This window comes from Macrotis lagotis, chromosome 2 (genome assembly GCF_037893015.1).
Source record: "Macrotis lagotis isolate mMagLag1 chromosome 2, bilby.v1.9.chrom.fasta, whole genome shotgun sequence".
In the NCBI taxonomy this organism is placed as follows: domain Eukaryota; kingdom Metazoa; phylum Chordata; class Mammalia; order Peramelemorphia; family Peramelidae; genus Macrotis; species Macrotis lagotis.
In genome coordinates, this window is record NC_133659.1 from 252,356,904 (window position 1) to 252,374,777 (window position 17,874).

A 17,874-nucleotide genomic window follows, 5' to 3' on the forward strand; every position below is an offset into this window, starting at 1 on the left:
TTCTTTGATAACCTTATTCAGGCATTGTCTAGCATAAAGACTGGGGATCTGGAGATCTGGCATTGATAGGAGCCCTGAGTGCACTATAACAAGTGAGTCTGAAAATTATCTGCTCAAACCATCTTTGTCAATAATAGATAAGGAGGAGGTCGGGCTAGTGGGAGGGCAGGTATTGTGGAACCCAGCTACTAACAATGAGGCAGGGATATTGGTCTGGGAACAAACTCCAGAATCAGCCTTGAAGTGAGAGGATTTCCATTTTCTGTTAGTTGAGTGAGGAACTAGGTATTTCTGAGGAGGACAACATTTTATTGTGAAAGAAATACTTTCCTGTTACTCCCCCACCCTTTTTCTGACTTCAATTTTAAGGGTCAATCAGTACTACATAACAGCTCAAATTAGTCCTGGTGGGGTAGGAATGAGAGGGGGCTGAATAGGAACTTTATTGCTATGTAGTGTGGTTTTTTTTTTGGGGGGGGAAGAACTTCTGACTTTGATATGCTTTGATAAAGCATACTGTTATATACCCATAATTGCTACCCAAGTTGGGGAAAGTAGTGAGTTTCACTGTAGGTAACTCTTGTTCCTTTCTATAGTATATATGACATACTGGGGGCATTGAATGGGAAATGGCAACTGGATTTTCAGGCTTCCTGAGGGCAAGTCACTCTAAGGGACTGAATAGGAACTTCATTGCTATAAAGTTTGGGGAGGGGGAGCTTTCTGACTTTTGTTGATGTTGACAACATACTATTATACCCATAACTGCTGCCCAAATTGGGGAAAGCAGGTGGTAGTTTCACTGCAGGTAACTCTTCCTTCACAGTAAACATGACAGACTGGGGGATTGTGTGGCAAACAGCTACTTTGGGTTTTCAGGCATCCCCAGGGCAAGTCACTAGTATCTATTATTTAAAAAGGACAATGAAAATGCTTTTTGTTTTTGAGAGGATGTATCTGCCCACCCCACTCCCAGAATACCTTTTGTTTCACACTTCCCCTCTTGAGACTAATTACCAGCAGCCTGACCCTTAAGAGTGTGAATAGCTCTCACCACAGATTACCTGCCAGTGTTAATTGTTAGCACTTTGGAGTGGGCTGTCTAAAATCTGGTTTCTTCAATAAACTAATAATTAAAATAGCCTGTTTGGCTGGTTCAGAAGCTTGCCTAAAATTGTGGGTATTTCAGAGGTTTAGTGACCAATATCAAATTTGCTGCAAATGAGTTTGGAGATGCCAAGAAAGGGTAAAAAAATGTTGCTTTACTTGACTGACTAGACTTAATCAGGAATTTGAAGGGAAAGTCACTGTGAACACAACTTTTGGATTTCCTTTATTGAGAGTATTGTCCTTGGAATATGAATGAAAGATAACTACTTGAGTTCATGCTGCTAGTGAAGGGGACTCCATTTAACTTTGGACTATAAACATGGTTCAAATAAATGTTAAATGTTCGTGGCCCAGAGAAGACTGAGCCCTGTATACTGACTTTATTCTGGGTTTAGGCTCTGAGGAGGATTTGCTTTTTGGTGAGATTGCCTTTCCCTGCAGGGGTGCTGGAAGTACCATGGTGATTTGCAAATGTTCTCACTAGGAATAAACAAATGTAGGTGATAAGTGCTGCTTAGTTCTCCTGGTAGTTCTGCCTGAACAAAACAAGGGGAGCATTTGTTTGGATTTAATTTAAAATAATGTACTGCAGCACCATTTCAGTGATGCAGGAGTCCAGTAGCTGCTTGTGTTAATTAGTCTTCAATGTAAAAAAATCTTATATGTGTATGTGTATGTATGTGACTTGGCATTATTGGAACATTTCAAAATTCAATTTAAATTCCAAGTTGAGCAAAAAAGAATTAGATAAAATTGTGCTTATGATGGCTATCTGTAAAGGGGTAGTTTGCAAAATTCAGGGCATTTTGTATGACATTTTAAAATGTCTTCAATATATTGGCAAATTTGGGGAAAGGAAATTTATTGTGCTTGTATTATTCAGAAAATAGAGGAAGATAAAAACACTGAGAAAGATACTGTTTTTTTCATTCTTTGAGCCCTGTCTTCATGATGCTTTAGTGTTTCAGAACACATCCATATCTTATGTCAATCTTGATCTCTTCAGAAGCAAGCTGATAATTCAAGGGACTTTATTGATCAGCTTCATCCTAACAAGCAGACATGGGCTGGCTTGTCCTAGACCAGGTGAATAAAGAACTCAGAATTGAGACAATGAAGAATAGTCCCCACAGTCCAGGCCTACAACTTGGTCCAGCTCACTGACTCTTAAAACTTCATATCCGGTGAGATTCATCTGTGAAATTTGAAACTTGTTTGCATCTAGGAAGAAGCACCTTAGGCTAGACTGTAACCCAGGAGAGCAACCATATGGTCAGCAGATCTGCACTTGTATTTACTTTGTTTGGAGGACTGCTTTATATGAAACTAAATGTGAAGAGTTTGGGGGAGGCCTGGAAGGAAAGATTTCAGTTGTTGGGTTCCTGCATTTTACATGGAGGAACTAAAGCCCAATCTGCATGAAAAACATTTATTTGAACTGAGACTGAATCTTAATTTTTGTGTGCTTTTGTGGAAATAAAGTACCTTTTGACCAAATTGTTCTGTTTCAGTTGTTTGCTCACACTTGGATTTGAAGTTTACGATTTGGAGAGGGGGCATGGAGAAAGGGGGAGATAGGTAGTGGCTCAATTGATTGGACACTGGGTCTGGTGTCAGGAAACTGGAGTTCAAATCTAACCTCAAACACTTCCTAGCTCTGAGTCCCTAAGCAAGTCACTTAATCTCTGATTGCCTGACAGTGGATCTACTGAAGAAGGAAATGGCAAGCCATTCCAGTGTTTTGACCAAGAAAATTGAATGGGATCCGAATTTTTGGACACAACAATTTGTCTAAAGAGGAAAAAGTGGCTCCCTGTAATTGAGAGTATTTATTCTAAGGGAGAAAAGCACCTTTGCAAAGAACATTGAAAGTAACAGGGAACACTAGCAACAGCAAACTTAGGTAGACACTGGAGCAGAGCTTCCAACAGTTGATGAGATTTGGGTGATATACAGATGTGGAGGCATTCTAGGCTAGAAATGGGGCAGTTTGTGCAACGGCATAAGCAAAAGATAGGCAGAATACTGAGTATGTGGAGCAGGGGAGAGGAAGTACAATAAGCCTGGAAAAGGTAAGCTGGAGCCTGATGGGCTTTCGATAGCAGAGAAATTATTCTAAATTCAATAGAAAGCCATCAGTACTAGAGTTGGTCGGAGAAGTTACAAATGACAGTAATAACAACTCAGCAGGATGGATCATGGGAAATTAAAAATGGAGTTAGGCCAATTTAAGGCTATTGGAACAGTCTAGCTAAAAAGTGAAGATTTGAACAAGAGTGATGGCTTGTAAGAGTAAAGAAAGAGCTTGAACCATGCAGTTTATGAGTGCAGTTGGGTAAAACTTGACAAGCCATTAGTTTTGAGCAAAGAGGGAAAGTGCAAAGGATAGGAAACTGGGTGACCAGAAGGATTGCTGCAGTACCCTAAATAGGAAAATTAAGAAGAGGTGGGAGTTTTAGGAGAAAAGATTTGTACCAGTTTGTTACTCATCCTTTTAGGAAAATTAAAGCACTAAAAAATATGTCTCATTTGAGATAATCCAAACATCAAATAATTTGTGTCCAAAACATTTAAGGACTGGTTCTAGTGATGTTGATCTTTTCAGATTTGCTTTCATAAGCAGATTGAGGTCAATTGCCTTTTTTAAAAATGGGAAGTGATTATTGAGGAAGGTGGTGGAGTTTGTGACCCCATATTTCAAGCCTCCTGTTTTTCTCTTGATCGTGCTGTACTTTCACTATTATTATGCCTGGTTTTAAAATTCTTTGAGACCTTCCAGGTGAGGTGAGAAGAGCAGACAGTAGGAGAGGATTTTTTTCCTAGGGAAGATCAAATGCAATTTTTGAAATGCTTAGAGCAGCCCCTTGAATTCCCTATTTCCCAGGGATGTCATTTCTGCTTAATCTATCGCTAGACCTGAAGAAAGAAAATCTTCAAAGACCCTTCACTGATTCTGAGGGCTGGAAGGGTTCTTCTGGAACTCAAAGGCCTGGTATTTGCAGAAGATAAATATCAAGTGGTTTTTTTAGTTGTGTTAACTAGAGATTAAACAGAGCCCCCTAGTTCCCGCATTAGTCTCCTTTGTGTTATTTTAAGGACCCACTATATTTTTGGCCTATCCCCCCCCCAATTACTCATCCATTCTTTGGTTTCTATGTCTTTCACACACAATTCCCTTTCAGTATTCCATTTTCAGTTATCTAGAGATTGCTTTGCCAGTTAAGATGTTTGTGTTTTTTTTTTTTGTTTTTATTGTCTTGGTTTTGTTTTTAATTTCTCTCAGTCACTATTGTCACCAAAGAATTCTGTGGAGCTGCAAAATCCTCACTTCTTCCCTGCTAACACTGGTTTTTCATTCTGTTTAAACTCCATTTACAAATGTATCTTTTCCTTTATCTCCCTGTCTCCTCTTTCCACCCTACTGCCAATAATATGAACTTAAAAGAAGCAAAGGAAAATCCTCGTCCTCCTCCTTCCCAATGTAGGCTGTAGAATCGCCAAGGGCCCATGTGTCAAATTGTATATCTCTTGCTAAATCTTCACGCAGAGATGTTTCTGGTTGGCAAGAAAACCATTTAACAGCCTCCTTTAAAAACCACTTCACTGCAAGGTCAGGTCTGGGCTGGCTCCAGAGCTTTTGGGTAAATGAAATGAGATTGAAGTTGAATCTCAGTCAAGGACTTTACAGATAAACACTAACAAATATATTGAACACATTTACATTGGGATATGGAAAGTATTTTTTCTACTACAACTTTTTATTCAGTGTATTCTTAAAAATTTTTTTAAGGCAATGGGGTTAAATGGACATAGCTAGAGGTTGGATTTGAACTTAGGTACTCCTGACTTCAGGGCCAGTGCTCTATCCACAGCACCACTTAGCTGCCCCCCCCCCAGTGTAGTCTTTAAATATGTGTGCATGAGATGCTATACACAATCTAGAAGTAACAAAGCCTTTGCCAATGAATAGTTGATTTTGCTGAAGTGGGTGATCATCCCAATGTTCAGATTACAAAATCTCCTATCTTCCCATAAATTTGCCACAGTGAATCCACACAATTTGCTGGAGACAATGTACTTGACATTCATGGGTACCAATGGAAAATGTGGGACATTTATAAATTGACTCTGACTCTGAACATGCAAATAGCCTACCTTATTTTCTATCTGTGTTGACATCCTTTACTACTCTTCTAACTCATTTGTAGTATGTTAGTCTGCTCATGCCCACCATATGCTACTCCACTGCCCTTTGGATGGGTACCAACTCCTTTAAAGATTATATATTTCCATGATTTGCAGATGTCATTACTAGAAGAATAGTGATGTTATTACCTTTATTTTGGAGAGAAACTTGGAAATAATTAAAATTGTGAAATCTTCCTGAAGCAGTTTAGCTTGCTTAACATCCTGTTCAATTCTGGTTTCATTTTCTCTTATTTACCTTGATCATTTCAAAATATTTATGCTATGCATGAGCACTATGACTTTACCCATCCATTTGCATAACTCAATTTGAACAAAAGGCATTCTTTATTTGATTGATTTTCCCTGTGTGAATAGTTAGATCAAACTCTTGAATGATTATGGATTTCATTAATTGGCTTTGCAAATCCAGGCTTGATACAAATAATGACTAGAAACAGACTCATTAGCCCAATGTTATCCACAAATGGGAGTATCTGAAGGACCAGAGGAGAAGTCATGAAGGGGGGGAAAACCCAGACCTTATTTAACAAAGTGACTAAGGATATCATCTGCCCATACCTTTACCTACTTTACCATATATTCAAAATTTTTATGAGACTAAGCATTCATTGAGGGCAATCTTGATGAGATTAAAAGGGAACAGCTATCATTTGCTAAGCCTGTCATGTTCCAAATACTGTGCTAAACTGTACTAAAGGGGATAATTAAGCTCAACAGAGGGAAAAAGAGAAATTGTCCCCACTTCCAAGGAATTTGCTATTTAACGAGGGAGACAATATGTGAACCATGTATAAATATATATATATATATATATACATATATATACATATATAAAAGGGTAAATTAGGGATAGTCTCAGAGGGAAGGTACTAAGATTGAGGATCAGAAAAGGCAACTTAGTTTGAGACAGCTGAAATTTGAAGGAAGCCAGGGAAACTAGGATGGAGATGAGTTTGTTTTAGGCATGGGGGACAACCAATAAAAATATCTGAAGTTGGGAGAACCATATCTTGTATGAGGAACAGTAAGGCTGCTAATGTCAGAGGAATTCTGGATGTGTGGAATGGTAGGAAAGACCAGCTTATGAAGGGTTTTAAAAGCCAGGGAAGCTTCTGTATGACATATTACACAGATGACCAAATTTGGCGTTACAACTTAAAGGTAATAGAGAACTCAAGATTCCCACTGTGCATGCTTGTCAATTTTAAAAGCATTTGACTCTGTAGAGTAAAACCCCTAAAACCTCTTCGACAAGGTGTCTCCTATGCTTATTTCATAAAAGAATGAAAGATGTAACAACAGATAACTTTGTTCTGATGATAAACATCAAGCAAGTCACAATACCAAGATATTTACCAAAAAGTTTTGACACTACCATGAAGAATGTTCCACATATCCCAAGTAAAGACAGATTCTCTATAGATAGATCTTCACACCATCAAGTGAAAATCAATTACACAATTTATTAAGCACTTAGAATGGAACACACCACACACACACACACACACACACACACAAAGTTCCTGTCCCTAAAGAACTTGCATTCTACTATATACATAATTTTTATATGTAAGTACAAAGAAATTTGAGAAATAGCACAACCAGCAGTGTCCAGAAAGGCCTACCCTAAGAGCTAGTACTTGAAGCTTAGGATTCTAAGAGGAAAGGGAGAAATGGGGATATCCCTGTGCAAGGGAACACAGGTATAATGCTGAGATCAAGAGTGACAAGATAAGACATCTTATTGAACATGGGGAGTGAGGGAGAATGAATTCCAGGGCTCAATGGCTGAAAAAAAGGATTGTGCCCAAGGGGAAAGAGGTCTCAGACCCATCCATACCAAGGCACTGTCACCCTGTGCAGAAACATGTGCCAATAGAAGGCTTTGTTACTCCCAACTAGTTCTTAGTTATTACCCAATTTTAGGGCAAATGAGACCTGAACCCAGGGATGGCATTCCTAGATAAGGAGTGGTTATGGACTCTAGGCAGAATACCATGTCAGGAACACCAATTTGAAAAGCAAGCAGCGACTTCGGTTAACCTTAACACTCCAAGACAAAGAGGGGTCTGAGTTCTAGCCTCCATCCCAGTCTGAAGTGTCTATTGGGACTCCAGAGAAGGAATCACAAACCAAAAGAAAGCCTTCAATTCTGTCACTCTGCTGCCTAAAATTTCAAAAGCAGAGAGACCCATAGTCATCTGGTTCAGATTTTGCAGAGCTCAGACTACAGATCAGACTATTTGAAGAGCATGGAAAGCTTGCACATCCCCAGCCTGAGCTGAGATACTGGAATAACATAATATTCAGTACCACAAGAGAGCAGCAACATAACCAGCCCAGAAACTTCCTCCAGAAGAGCAAGAGCCTGGGCCTAACATCAAGTCCAAGAAAGGTTGGAAGAATAAGCAAAAAATCCCATTATAAAGAGCTATTATGGTGAGCTGTTAATGGTGACAGGGATGTTCAAGACACAAACTCAGAAGAGAATGACTCCAAAATATTTATGAGCAAAAACTCAAAAGCACAACTTGACTACAAGCTCAACTAGAATTCTTGGAAGAGATGAAACAAGAATTTTAGAAAGGAGGCAAAATGTTTTTGTAAGTGTTAGAAGAAGGAAAAATGGAAAAGAACTGAGATCCATGGAAGAGAATTGGAAAGAGAATTAATAGCTTAGAATAAGAGGTATACAAAAATCTGCCTAAGCAACAGATTTCCTAAAATTAGAATGAACCAAACAGAAACTAATGGCTTCATAAGATAATAGCCAAAAGACTAAAAAAAAATCAGTAATCTCATAGCAAAACAATTGACCTGGAAAACAAATTGAGAGAAAATTTAAGAATTGTTAGATGTTTATAAGAAAGTTGTGACAAAAAAAGACCTAGAAAGCATATTTTAAAAAGTCATAAAATTGCTTAGACCTCTTAGAACTAAAGGGCAAAGTTACAACAGAAAGAATCCAATGGTCACCTCCTGAAAGAAATTCCAATATGAAAACTCCCGGGAACATTATGGACAAAATTCAGAATTTGCAAGTCAAAGAAAAAATATTGCAAATGAATGAAAAAAAAATTTAAGTTACCAAGGATCCACAGTAAAATATAATCTAGGAACAACTGCCATGAAAGATCTAAGAACTTTAGAATACAATATTTCAAAAGGCAAAGGAAGGAAGCAAGAAAACAAGCATTTATTAACTGCTAGATGGTTACAGTGCTACTAATATACCAAGAATTATATTAATTACTTTACAAATATCTCATTTGATCCTCACAACAACCCTGAGAAGTAGGTACTATTATTATCTCTATTTTTATAGTTGAGGAAATTAAGGCAGAAAGAGGTTAAATGATTTGCCCAAAGTCACACAGTAGTTGAGGCCCGATTTGAATGTGGGTCTTCTGACTGTAGTCCCAACACTAACCACCTGTACCAACTATGTACCTATCTATATCTAAAGGATATAAGCTTATATCTAAGGATAATAAAAGAGAGATTTTCCAAGCAGTCCTAAAAACAAGACTAGAGCTTTATAGAAACTATGAGATGCAAACACAAGAGTCAAGAATGTCATAAAAAGATAAACATAAGAGGCGGCTATGTGGCGCAGTGGATGGAGCACCAGCCCTGGAGTCAGGAATACCTGAGTTCAAATCCAGCCTCAGACACTTAATAATTACCTAGTTGTGTGGCCTTGGGCAAACCACTTAACCCCATTGCCTTGCAAAATAAAAAAGATAAACATAAATCAAAAATCATTATGGTAAACTGCTGGCATTCCATTATGAGGAGATGATACGTGTCCCCTCTGAACCCTGTTGTCATCATGGGTCATGGAGGAAGCCTAATTGGATAGAAAGCCTGAGGGTGGTTCAATCTTAATGAGCTTAAAAGAAAAATGAAAAGTGGAGATAGGGAGATGGTGAAATTAATCCCATAACTATGATGCGCAAGTAGAAGTTTATACAAATGAGGAAGAAGTGGGGAAAACTACCTCACTCTTATCTGAATTTGTCAGAGGAGAAAAGAACATGTACAGAGTTGGATAAATAAATACATTTTATCAGAAAAAACAGGAAAAGAGGAAGGCATAAGGAGGATCCCAATAGAGAGTGGTTAGAGTTGCAAATCAAATTCTAATATACAAAAATAGTTATAACTTTTGCGATGCCAAAGGATAGGAAAATGAGGGGGTGCCCATAAATGGGAAATTTATGGTATAGGAATATAATGACTTCTCTGAACTGATACAAAATGAGTTGAACAGAACAAGAACAATTTTTACAAAGATAATACTTTAAGTGAAACAACTTTGAAAGACATAAGAACTGTGATCAGTATAAAAACTAACCAGGATTCCAGAGAACTAATGATAATGTATACTATTTCTATGTTCTGAAAAGTGAAAGACTCATGAATACAGAATGAAATAGAGGTAGGTGTATAATAAAGGTAATTTGGAAATGACCAATATGAATATTTGTTTTGCTTGACTGTAATGTCTATAACAGGGCTTTTGTTTTCCCTTTTCAATTGATTGGGGAAAGATAGTTTTTGATGATTTAAAAAATTTCTTTAAAAATTAGGTTTGGAATGTGCATACCCTTTGACCCAGCAATACCACTACTGGGTCTATGCCCTGAAGAGATGAAGAAAAAGGGTAAAAACATTACTTGTACAAAAATATTTATAAAGCAGCCCTGTTTGTGGTGGCAAAGAATTGGAAATCAAGTAAATGTCCTTCAATTGGGGAATGGCTTAGCAAACTGTGGTATATGTATGTCATGGAACACTATTGTTCTATTAGAAACCAGGAGGGATGGGAATTCAGGGAAGCCTGGAGGGATTTGCATGAACTGATGTTGAATGAGATGAGCAGAACCAGAAAAACACTGTACATCCAAACAGCAACATGGGAGTGATGTTCAACCTTGAAGGATGCGCTCATTCCATCAGTGCAACAATCGGGAACAATATTAGGCTATCTGCAAAGGAGAGTGCCATCTGTATCCAGATAAGGAGCTGTGGAATTTGAACAAAGTGCAAGGACTGTTCCCTTTAATTTAGAAAAAAAAACAAGACATCTTATTGTCTGATCTTGTTACCTCTGAGACTTCTATTCTCTTCTTTAAGGATGATTTCTCTCTCATCGCACCCAAATTGGATCAAGGTACAACATGGAAACAAAGTAAAGACTGACAGAGTGCTTTCCGTGGGAGGGTGGGGGGGAGGGAAGCAAGATGGGGGGGGGGGGAATTGTAAAACTCAAATAATATCTTTAATAAAAATAAATTTAAAAAAAAATTAGGTTTGGGAGTTTACAAGGTATTGAGTTTACAGACTGTTATATGTGACCCAGCTGCTTACTAGCAGAAAGATAAGAAAGGAACATCAGGGGCAGCTGGGTGGCATAGTGGATAGAGCACTGGTCCTGGAGTCTCAGACACTTAATAATTACCTAGCTGTGTGACCTTGGGCAAATCACTTAACTCATTGCCTTGCAAAAACGAAAAGAAGAAAGGAACTTCAACACAAAGGTCATACATAGGAGAACATGGCAAGCTGATATATTAGAAGGAGCATGGCCTGATTTCTACTCAGACTCTGTTACTGACATTTTACAAGACCTTAAGCAAGTAATTTCACCTGTTGCTGCCTCACTTTCCTCCTCCATAAAATAAAGGATATCATCTCTAACATTGAATAGATATATATATGTACACATACACATATACACATATATATTTGAAGGCTAGTTTCAGTTTTTTTATAGAATTTCTTTTTATATAGCATGCTTTTCAGTGTCACTCTCTCTTTTTGTAAGATGGTCCTTGAGGAAGGCCAGGGTCCAATAGAAAAGATATAATCTCTTTATTTACTCAGTTTGAATTATTTTGTGGGCTGAAGGAAAAAAGTATTCTGACCTTGCAAAGTAATTTGTTTTCCTGGCATTGATAACAGTATATGAGCAGAACTTTGATTTATAGATTCTATCCCCATTTCTCCAAAAAAAGAGTTCCTGGGATAACTTCCAGTATTAGAAATGTTTTCTAATCATTTATAATGAAATTAATAGAGCAAGAACCAATTGCCTCTAGTTATCGGTTAGTCGGAAATAGGACCTCCTGTAGCTGCCTTCAGTGGTGCTGAATGGTGGTGGATGGAAAGAGTGAGAAATTGGTTATCAAAGAACACTGAGTGAACATGAGATTAGGAAGAACCTCAACTCTCCCTCTTACACTTAGTCCCTGAGAGAGACTGTAAAGTGTTAACAGTTCCATAATCAGCCACTTGAGTTCAATAGTTGAGAAATACAGAACCCCTATGAAGTAGGATCCAAGTGTCTGCCACTTGGCTGCCTTCTTATTGGTTAAGGGTAGTTTTTGGTTTTGGTTTTGCTTTTTGCTCTCAGAAGGATGGGTAAGGAGGGTTGAATGCTCCCCTCTTACTGGTGGGGAAACTGAAAGAAACATGGGCTTTAACTGTGGCAAGTTATTTAGCTTCTCTGGGCCCTAGTCCCATTTTAAATGAGGAAATTGGATTAGACGATCACTAAGGTCTCTGTTCAGCTCTATCACTAATCAGAGGCAGCCTGTGATGCAATTGATAGTGTACTGGGCCTGGAGTCAAGAAGACATGAATTCAAATCCAACCTCAGATGCTTAATAACTCTATAACTGTGGGCAAGTCACTTCAACTGTCTGCCTCAGTTTCCTCATCTGTAATATGAAAATAATAATAGCATCTACCTCCCAGGATTATTGTGAGGATAAAAAGAGATAATATTGATGAAGCACTTTTTTAAAAAGCTAGTCAACACACTTAAGAGATGTAGTGGTTGGGGCGGCTAGGTGGCATAGTGGATAGAGCACCGGCCTTGGAGTCAGGAATACCTGGGTTCAAATCTAACCTCAGACACTTAATAATTACCTAGCTGTGTGGCCTTGGGGAAGCCCTTAACCTCATTGCCTTGAAAAATCTTAAAAAAAAAAGAGAGACAGAGAGAGAGAGAGAGAGAGAGAGATAGTGTTTTACCCTTTGATCTGGAGATTCCTCACTTATAGACACATACCCTAAAGATATAATGATAAATATAAAGGTACCATATGCACTAAAATATTTATAGCAGCACTTGTAATATCAATGAACTGAAAATAAAATAGTTACTTGTCAATTGTTGAATGACTATACAAACTCTTAGGAGAATGTAAATGTAATGGAATATTATTGTATTCTTAATCAACAATGAAAATGAAAGATACAAAGAAGTCTAGAGACTTCTATGAACTGATGTAAATTGAAATAAACAGAACCAGGAAAAAATCTGCTCCATGTACAACAATATAGCTCGAAGAACAAAAATCAAAACTGGGTGCTTTGTCCCTGAAGATTGTCCCCAAAGAAGAGATAGGAGAATGGTCTTCCCTCCCTTTGTTGTAGAGGTTGGTGACTTTAGGTGTGGAATTTACCCTATGAGGTCAGATGTTTACTACTTGTCCTTTATATGGAAAATGGCCACACAACTAGGCATGAGCACAATTATTTTTATTATAGTGAGTGGCATTCTGTGCAAGGCATCCTCACTTACCTGTACCAGAATCATTCCATCCCAGGACTTGATTTAGATTTTTAGGTTGGAGATGGTCTGGTTACTGTGGGAGGCTCTTGGCCTTAAATATTTTCAATTCCTCTCCTATCAGTGAGGCCACCACAGCTCATCAATAATGCCTGTCAAACACCAGCCTGTGCTATGTGATGATAATATTTGACAGCCTGATAGATCCTAATCTGTCACTCAATGGGCTAATAATTGTCAGTAGGGTCTTCACAAACCTTCCATCTTTGAGCTGTTTAGTCATAATCCCACAGATAGTAGCTTCACCCCATTGGCTCTTCAGCCAAACACATACACCAAATGTCTGAACCTGTGGTTCCTCTGAGCAGGATTACTAATCCCTCATCAATAAGGTAAAACTAACCTATATCACTATAGTCTAATCCCAGATCTTCCATACTAGTGAGTGAACAATCCAGTGCTTGGTAAATTCTGATTCACAATGATAGGAAGAGCCAACATCGAAGGATCAAAATCAAGGCCAGATGTAATTGATGTGGGGTTAGTTTTGCTGAATTTTTTTTCATCCTCCTAACTCTTTGGAAAAGGAAGAAGAAAGAATTTATTGGGAAATGGAAGTAATATGAAGGGGAAAGCTCTGGTCAAAATGACCTGAGCTCAAATCCAGCCCCAGACACTTGATAGCTCTATGACCCTGGGCAAGTCATTCCCTTCTGTTTCCTCCTCTATAAAATGGAGATAATGATCACATCTATTTCCTGAGATTGTTGGATCAAATAAAAAAGTTACTGTGCATAGTACACTATATAAATTTTAGCTATTATATGAAAACAAATGATATATAAAAAAGGTTCTTAAAAGAGATCTTGCAGAAGAACTGGGGCATAACCCAGGGCTCCGGCATCCCAGTTAAACGTAATTGCAGTTAGCTCCCCAAAGGATGAAATTCAAGCTTTCTCAAATCATAGTTCAAATCGGGGTGAGTAGACTATCAATCCTAAAGGAAGTTGAGTGTGAAAACTGGGGAAAGGTTGTAGATCCCTAAAATGTCCGGCAGATGGCGATGAAATCTCAAGACAGTCCTGGTATTTCACTGGGTGCAAGGACAATTGGTAGCTCTGAGCCGGTCTGGAAGGTCCAAAGAAAGTGTTGGAGAGTAAACAGGTGGTCTCTGCTGTTGTCAAGGTGGTTATCCTCCTGCTTCTTCCTCTTCTGCTTCCACAAATTTGACTGTGAGCCTTAGACTCCCTCCAGTTGTCAGATTCTCCCTGGAACCCTGGGCAGACCAAGGGATTCAAGCAAAAAAGGACTTAGGGATACCATTGTCCAATGGAACCAAGTCCTACAGAGGTAAATGATTAGCCCACAGTTACACAGGGGGTAAGCAATTGAGTTGCAGTTCAGTTCCAGGCCCTCTGAGTGCAGATCCAGCAGCCACTCCCAAGTTACCACTGGTATTAAAAAGAAACACAGTTGACAAGAGTAAGAGAGAGTAGCTCCTTCCTGGGACTGAATTCCAAGGACCCCATGCCATCGGGATGCTTGCCAATTGGCATGAAATCCTACTCCTGACATGGAAATACTAACATCTCAGTTCCATGGAAGACTTCAAATTGGGTCACACACACCCTATCTATCTCTGACTCCTTCCCAACCCTGAATTTAACCCAAAGTAGGAGCAGCAGGTGCTGAGGCATCCAAAGCATGTAGAACCATTTTCCACAGTCAGCTGTCTGGCATCTTTGGGCATCAAGCCTCCCAAGTGCTGGGCAGACACCCTGCCTGGCAGCAGGCGCTGTGCCAAGACCACCAGCCTTAGGTATCGTCAGCATGCCAAGTCAGAGGGCATCCTTTTGGCACCATGCCCATCAGCTTTTCCCACTCTGGTCTGGATGGAGCCCAAAACCTCTGACAACCTTTTTAGTCTATGAGGAAATGGAATTAGTTCTTCCCTAGAAACAGGAGGGAAAAGTGAAGTAAGGGGAAAAGCAGTCAAGGTTTGGAGGAATGTTGGCAATATGAAAGAGTGACTTAGAGGCAGAAGACCTTGGCTTAAGTATGGCTATGCTACTTGTTGCCTACTCAGGTGATCTTTCATAAGTTGAACAATTAGCTTGGGCCCCTAGTTTCCTCATTTTGTAAAATTTAGAATTAGACTAGATAACCTAGAGATCTTTTCCAATTTCACACCCTTTGAAATAAGGTCATGGGCAGAGGTGACTTTCTCTCTTCCCTGGCAAGAGAGGAATTGTGGCATCCTTGTTTCTGACCCTTTCCTGGGACACCCCAAATCCTGAATTAAGAGAAGTTTCTTTGTCCTTCCAGGATTTCTGGAGGTGGTAAGGCAGGAAAAGATTGGGTATGACTGGAAGCCACTATAAAGTGTCAAAGTGCTGCTGCTTGCCACCCACCATGTGACTCACACCTCTATTGTGTCATGATGTAGGGAGTGAGGGGCCCCCTTTTCCCACTCCTGCAAGGATAGGAGGAACCATGGACTAGGGATGGAGTCAGGGACTGTGGAAGAAGTGAAAATCTTGAATTCCCAGGCACAATCCCCATTTCCTCCACTCCTACCACTGGATCAACCACATCCTGAATATTCAATGGGATAGCCACAGCAGAAGATATGGGCCAGGATAAAGAGGTCCTAACTTATCAGTCCCAAGATGCCCAGGAGGCCAGAAAAACTATGTCTAGAGAGATGACATTCATTTGAATGGTACTTTATATCCATTAGATTGTAAGCTCCTTCAGGATAGGAACTGTCTTTTGCCTCTTTTTTATGGTCCAATGCTTAGCACTGTGACTAGCATGGTAGACCCTTAATCATTAATACTGATTGATTGTTGATCTCAGTGTCTCTGATATGTCCCCTTCCCAATTTTTTTCACATCTTCTACCCAAGTGATTTTCTGTGGGACACGGGAGGAAACTTAGAGATGAGAAAGAGAACCCAAGTTTTGGGGTATAAATAATATCGCATATTACTATGTAGCTTTATAGCATATAAAGCACTTTCCTTACCTCAAACCTATGAGAGGTAGGTTATACAAACATTATCCTCCCCATTTTAGAGATGAAGAAAATGAATCTTAGGACCCTGGAAAAGGTTTTCATTATCTCTCCATTCTACTATTTAATAGTCACTTGATCTATCTTCCCAGTCTTTTCTGACTCCCCTCTCTGATCCATCCTTCTCAGGAATCAAGGATTTTTTCTAATATACAGACATGACCATGGCAAGAAATAACTACATAAATGTCAGTTTTTATTATTCTACTCTCTTACTTAAAAACCTTCAGATACTTGCCTTTACCTAGAATCTAAATAAAATGCTAACTCTTTGATCTGTAACATGTCTTTCCAACTTACATTTTCAGATGGATTTCACTCTGTTACTTCCATGAAATCTTTATTCCAGTCAGACTGGACTGCTCATTATTCCCAGAATGAATCTTGTACTCTCTTATCCCAGTTCATTCTCACTGTCTATCCTCCATACTTAGAGCATTCCACATTTATACCTGTTGAAATCATTCCCTTTTTTAAAGCCCCTCCTCAAGTGTCACTTGAATAAAATCTTCCTTGGTCTTTCCCTCCCTAAAAATTTTTTATAGCACCCTGTCTAGATCTCTTCTTCACTCTTATAACCTTTTCGGTCACTTTATGTATATCTTTTATTCTTCCTGTTAGATTATAAGCTCCTTGAGGTCAGGGCATCTTCATATCCCCAGTGCCTAGGACAGTATCTTGCCCTTAGCAGGCACATAGTAAAAGTACTTTGAATTGTAAAGTAGTAAAAGTATTAATCCTCATTTTTGTTGTTGTTCAGTCATATCTGACTCTTCATGATCCTATTTGGGATTTTCTTGGCAAAAATACTATCATTTCCTTTTCCAGTTTATTTTACAGATGAGGAAACTGAGGCAAACAGGATGAAGTGATTTGTTGAAACTCACATGCTTAGTGTGAGTGTAAATCTGCCTGATTGCTAGCTCCATACTGCATCCGCTGTGCAACCATAGAGCTTGTGACTTATCTGATTACATAGCCCAGTGATGATAGATTCAGAATTTAAACCCAAATCTTTGACTCTAAGTCCAGGGTTGATTCCATTAAACCATACTATAGAAAGAAAAGGGGACCAAAAGACCTCAAGTTTACTTGAGACATAAAGCCTGTCCCTTTCTCCCCACTCCAACTTTAATTCCCTTTGAGTCCTAAGCCTTTCTCTAGAAATATAGGGAATAGAGTTTTCATTTTAAATTATTTCTTCCATTGTTGCAGGTGGCACTTCTGATAAGGTACCATCATGGAACTTTCCCATTTTTCCCAACTTTCCCCTTTTCCAGATATTTTAGAAAGGTATTCAAAAAGAAGGAAATTCAGAGCACTCTCCCTGAATTAAAAAAATAGGAAAGAAAACCTAATTTCATTCAACTAACAAATATTTGTCAAAGATCTATGGTCCCTCAAAACAGGATGTGAGCCCTACCCTCAAGAACCTCATCAATTTATTAAGGGAGATGATATGAATGCTTTAAGATGACATCAATGAAATCTATAATTAGCATTACAAGACTGTGAGGGCACTGACTGAGAAGACTTTGGAAAAGGTAGGAAGGAATTGAACTGAATCATATAGAAAGAAATTTGAAAGGGATTTGGGGGATCATTTGGTCTAATTTGCTCATTTTACAGAAGAGAAAACTAAGACACAGAAACTTCAAGCAATTTGTCCAAGGTATCACAGCAGGAATTGGAACTTAGGTCATCTGATTTCAAACTCAATTCAACAGATGTTTATGATGCCCCTACTAGGGTGGAGCACAGTGCTATACACTGGGAGAGAGGAGAAGGAGACTTGGATTATGTAGATTCAATCTGCTACTTACTAGCCTGACTAAAGAACAAAAAGGTAAATGCTGGAAAAGAGTTTCCTGATTCTTTGTTATTTAGGAGAAAGTGTT